Genomic DNA, 6,000 nt, shown 5'->3' on the forward strand with positions numbered 1-6,000 from the left:
CGTGTGCTGCCACGGGAATGATGAACAACTGGAGCACAGAAGGAGGACCGACTTTTTAAAAATGAACGACGTGTCAACGAGCAACGATAAGGGGAGTATTTTTGTTTGTTCACAGTCGCTCCTAGGTGTCACACGCTACGATATGTCTAACGATGCCGGATGTGCGTCACATACAACGTGACCCCGACGACATATCGCCCAATATATTGTACAATGTGATGCCGGCATAAGTCCTGTGTTGTGCCTACTGAGCAAACTCAGGCAGATAGTCTGACTTCTGAGACTGTTGTTCAGGCTACTGAGCATGCTCAGGCACTTAGTGCATCAGAGGCTAGGTCCGGTAAGGACCTCACTGGGCATGTCCATGAGGTGGCAGGCCCCGATAGGCCAGCCCGGCATGCATCAGGTGTCCTGATGATGTGGCCACTATGGACTGGCTCGCGGAGGTCCACCCCTATGACACAGCATCTCACCATTGGTCGTCAGACGATAACTGGTGAGGTGTTTGGGGTGTGGCAGCCGTGAGGTCATCAGTGACGTGGCCGTTCCGGAAAGGCCGCTGGAGATGTCACTGATGACGTGGCACTCTGGTATTGGCTCCTGGAGGTGCCATTGTGGTCCACACTGGGTTTGGGGCGGACCTAGGTTATAAAAGGAGAAAGAAGAAATTGCATTTCCTTGTAGGGATAACAAGAGAAATAGGGGTGCTCTTCAGGTTCCAAAGTCGTACAATGTAATTAAACAAGGCACTCCCGAACTTGAAAGTGATGCAAGTTTATTAAATGTGCATAAAAAATAATGTTTTCGGTCCATTACGGACCTTCATTGCACATTAGTGGAGTGAGGTGGAGGCACAGGATGGCGTGAAGCGCGGTATCCACCGCTGCATGGGGGCTGCCAAATGATGGCAGCCCCCATGCAGCGGTGGATACTGCGCTTCACGCCATCCTGTGCCTCCAGCTCAATCCACTAATGTGCAACTGAGGAAGGTCCGTAGTGGACCGAAAACGTTATTTTTCATGCACATTTAATAAACTTGCATCACTTTCAAGTTTGGGAGTGCCTTGTTTAATTACTAGGTTATAAAAGGGGCTGGAGACAACATGGAGATGTGTCGTCTTCACCTATGCTCAGACAGAGCACACCTCCATGTTAGAGCCTAATTGCAGCATAAGCCTTAGATTTGAAGCGGTAGGCAGGGTTAGGTGTCCGGTGCTTGTCACGCCAAGACACCTGTGGCTCAGCATGTTAGGGTCAGGCGCTGGGCTTCCACCTCCTACCGTCCAGTCCTGCTAGTGCAGCCCAGTGGAGTCAACTGGACTGCGGCTGCTTCGCCACCTGTCCGGTTGTGCACCCTACGCACATGGACAGCTTTCCTGAGGACCACTGTGGCCTTAACAGGGAATTTCTGGGCTGGGTTAGTGGATCCTGTGATGCTACCAGGGTTCACAGTCTCCTGATTCAAGCGCTATTTAACTTGGATCAGGCCCCTATTATTTCAGAGCCACACAACTCTGTATTCTCCGCCTAACCTTTGGGTTGCCAGCAGCTCCTTTGTCATCTGGAGCACGGTGGGCCCCGACTGGCGATTGGGATATATACCACCTTATCCTAATCAGCCAGTCCCTCGTAACACAAAACATTTATGTGCGACCCTCCCTCTGTCTTTTCCCACCCTTCTGCGGCTTTATAAACCCAAAACTGTCAATCAAAAAAGAGGGGTAGGTAGTGGAAATAGAAGGAAAACATGTGGATGGGAAGGTGAATGTAATTGTTTGGCCATGCCAAGGGTTTGCCGAGCACCTGTGCTTGGTATGAACAGTCATTATATTCTGACAGATTCCCTTTAAACAGAAGTGCACTAAGCATTAATAGCTGATTAAAATCTCCCACTTTATCAGGTTCAAGTTATGTATATTTCACATGTATATTTATACCAATGCAAAAAGAAAAAACCCTAATACATAACTTTTATTACAAATGCATTAAAACCAAACCATCCCTCAAAAATCAAACCAACTAATTAAAAGGGTGCTAATCAGAATGGACAAATAATCAAAATAGGTCAACAAAAGGGAACTAAGTAACTCTAGATTGTCTCTACCTAGCCACGAAGGTTGGCATCCTAAATACGCAAAATGTCACGTAACCTCTCTACAAAGATATATACGAAACAGGGAACAGTCAGTTAGTGTATAATTGCAGCTCCAAATGAAAGCTTGGGTAGAATAAATAGCCAAAAGTTGAATTATTACACAGAAACCCAAAAATCACTGCTCTATGTACATCAGAAAGTGCTTTTCAGGATCTATAATTCATAACTCCATGTCCCATCTTTATGCCCCCAAAAAACAAGAATATAGATGAGAAAAGTGGCTCTATAAGCATTATGCTTAACTAAATTAGGTACTTCTTGGGATCCATAATGTAAAAAAACATGTCCCCATGCGTTTTCCCAATTGATTCTCTTGATTTATCAGGGAACCAACCTAGTCATGGAGTCAGGTAGAGAGGGAGAGGTACCAGCAATGTAGAATACAACTCCTGGGGCCGCGATAAGGTGAAATGGGAGAAATGTAGACTCCCGCAATAACTTCACCATGCAATACACTAATATAAGTATATATAAATAAATATTTCTAATATATAAAGCTGAGTGTGTGTGTGTGTGTGTGTGTATCTGTGTATGTGTGTATGTCCGCTAAAGGAATCCGCAACGTCGCATTTTTAATCACAAAATTTTGCACAGACGCCTCATGTGACCCAGGAAACGTCGTAGACTATATTTGACAGAAAAATGTAACCCCGTGCTTTACAGTTAGTCTCTAAAATCCTGCCGCTATTAAACTGAATGGAGGTGGGAGCTATAGGTTATTAATAGCAACTGTCAGTGGTTCCTATAGGAACAAAATAAACTGTTAGTTGAAGCTTATCCGTGAGGTTATATAATGTCGGTGGAGAGATGGATAGAGACAGACCGCCCTGGATAGAGACAGACCACCCTGGATAGAGACAGCCCTGGAAAGAGACAGCCCTGGAAAGAGACAGCCCTGGAAAGAGACAGACGGGGAAAGAGACAGACCTGGAAAGAGACAGACCTGGAAAGAGACAGACCTGGAAAAAGACAGACAAAGACAGACGGGAAAGAGACAGACAGACACGCACATAGAGACAGACACAGAGATATAGAGACAGACAGACACAGAGATGGAGACAGATAGACTGATACAAATACAGACAGATAGAAATAGACAGACAGAGACATAGACACAGACAGATGAGGAAAGAGACAGACAGACAGAGAGACAGACAGAGAGACAGACAGACAACAACACACAGACAGAGACTGGGAGAGAGACAGAGAGACAGTTACTATCCTGGGCAACGCCCGGGTACTACAGCTAGTATATATATATATATATATATATATATATATATATATATATATATCTATATCTTTATGCCAAGAGTGTAGATTATGTAGAAAAACTATAATTGAAAGACTGACACATGATGTTTTGTATTTTGGAGACCCTCCATGTTCTGACATACAAATACTGATGCAAAATACAGACATGTAGATGAGGCCTAAGATATAGAATGCTCCAAGGTTGAAGTAGCAGAACCAAGAGTCAGAGAATAATACAAAAATACACAAAGTCATTAAGACACAATATACAAATACTTAAAAGTATTAAAAAAAAAACAGCAGGATATCACACACCAAACTAACAAAAGTCCAGTATTATCTTTACAGGGCCAGTCCATTCCTTTGTTACTGTATAATTACTTTTTGAATTAAGTATATATGGGACTAGATCTGGAGTGACAGAGGCTTCAAATCTACAGCCTTATTTGCATATCAATTAAAGTACTGATTTCTCAGTAACGGAGGAGTGGACTGGCCACGTAAAGCTGTTCCTGGACTTGTCCTTAAAAGAGCTACATGCACATATACAGTAAGTTGTTTGATGTATAAAATCTTTCTGATAGATTCCCTTTAATACATAGATGTCATTACCTCAGTGGCTGTTCGATCTCAGAAGACGGCTGCTGATCTTGCAGGATAAACAAACAGAACGGCAACTGATCTCCAGAAAACTAATGTATTGGATATAAAGAGATGGTGAAGGAAATATTATGTCATTTGGCGAACAAAGAAGGGACGTGAATGATCCAAGTTATTGAGATAGCAGAGCAGAATGGTATGCAGAAGACAGGACACCGCCTGCCCGACAATCCATCATGCCCTCACTGAAAATGCTGGAATGTGCCAGGCAGGGATGTACATAGAAATCATGGGGCCCCATAGCAGAATTTCTAATTGACCCCTCCAAAAAAAATAATAAATATATCAGCTATAGTCATCGAGAGCATATCACACAACTTTGAAGACCTTACAAACTAATTTTCCTCCTATTGAAACCCTGGATTTCGCTTTCATGGCACCCAGAATGTATGATGCCAACAAAAGGGTCTAACAAACACTGTACAATACCCCCACAGTGATCTCCTCCACAGTACCCTCCACATGCACAGTATGATGGCCCTACTGTACTGCCCTTCAACTGCTCCAACACAGTATGATCCCCAACTGTGACCCCCCCCACACCTCTACACACTGTACAAAGAACCTTATATACAGTATAATGTACATACATAAAGTATAATGGCCTCCACATTGTATAATGGTCCCCACTAGCCCTCCACATTGTATATTGGTCCCCACTAGCCCTCCATATTGTATAATGCCCCCTGCATAGTCCTCCATACCGTATAATGCCGCCAGCTAAGTCCTCCATGCATTATAATGTCCCCCGCATAGTCCTCCATGCATTATAATGCCCCCCGCATAGTCCTTTATGCCTTATAATGCCCCCTGCATAAAGGACTCTCTGTGCATTATAATACCCTCCACATAGTCTTCTGTGCATTATAGTGCCCCCTGCATAGTTCTCCATGCATTATAATACCCCCTGCATAGTCCTTCATGCATTATAATAAACCCCTGCCTTTTCCTCCATGCATTATAATGCACCCCGTATTATTGATGGGATAGGGCATACATGTTACTGGGGGGTTGGTGACGCCCCCACGGGGCCTCTGGGGCTACTCGTTACTGGGCTGGTGGCGGTTGGGGATGTTACAGCGGCCTGGTCTTCCCAAGCCACCCGTGGTGGAGCGGGATCTGGCTGCTCGGTCAATGCCAGGGCTACAGCTGCTGGGTTGGAGGTGGGGGTTTTCTCAGCTGCCATGTCGGGAATGGAGTCGTCGGCTGCCTGATCATGGATGGAGTCGTCGGCTGCTGGGTCGTGGATGGAATCTTCAGCTGCTGGGTCGTGGATGGAATCTTTGACTGCCGGGTCGTGGATGGAATCTTTGGCTGCCAGGACCTGAACGGGAGAACGTGGATGAGCAGACGGTATCTGAAGGGTATCATGGGCCATCGGGGCAACAGGGCTGTCTGTTACCCCCGCACGGGTCTCTACCTCCTCCAAGGTTGGCGTCGCCCTATCCTCCAGAGCTCACATCGTCTGCACCATTCCCATCATGGATGCCTGCCATTGCTGGATGGCATCAAGTTGCATCCTCTCCAACCTTTGGCTCAACCGCTCCACTTCAGCCTGCAAGTAGTCGGTGCTGATCATCAGTGGGCGCACCGGTGTGCCTCCGAGACAGCCAGGATACGCCATCTCGGACATCCTACACTCCGGGTATCTCCAATTGCTGCTGCTACTCCAATGATCTCCTGCCGACTGCCCCGTTATTCCATCTCTTTTTGGTCTTTTTGGAGGCGGAACCCCTGGGTCTTCTCCAAAGTTTCGTTTCTCCTCTCCTGCTGTAGGGGGCAGGCCAAGGCTTTCACGACACACTGCCAGCCAGCCCACGAAGGGCGAATACACCCAGGCCACCTGCCTATACAATGGCCGCCAGATTTTTTTAGTAAAGAGTCTGTAGGCGCACAGTGCCTGCTTGAAATCTTGCTCGTGACGCAAAGTT

The 6,000-nt window shown here is 46.0% G+C and overlaps 1 protein-coding gene across 1 annotated transcript in view; it reads right to left on the bottom strand.

Annotated features, from left to right (window-relative positions):
* LOC142304335 (nicotinamide N-methyltransferase-like) overlaps window positions 1-4,113 on the bottom strand; it is a 30,652-nt gene extending 26,539 nt beyond the window's left edge. The window contains exon 1 of the mRNA XM_075346632.1: window positions 4,022-4,113. The gene's annotated coding sequence lies outside the window, so the exon portion shown is untranslated. The remainder of the gene's footprint in view (window positions 1-4,021) is intronic.
* Between the last annotated feature and the right edge of the window lie 1,887 nt (window positions 4,114-6,000).

This window comes from Anomaloglossus baeobatrachus, chromosome 1 (assembly GCF_048569485.1).
Source record: "Anomaloglossus baeobatrachus isolate aAnoBae1 chromosome 1, aAnoBae1.hap1, whole genome shotgun sequence".
In the NCBI taxonomy this organism is placed as follows: domain Eukaryota; kingdom Metazoa; phylum Chordata; class Amphibia; order Anura; family Aromobatidae; genus Anomaloglossus; species Anomaloglossus baeobatrachus.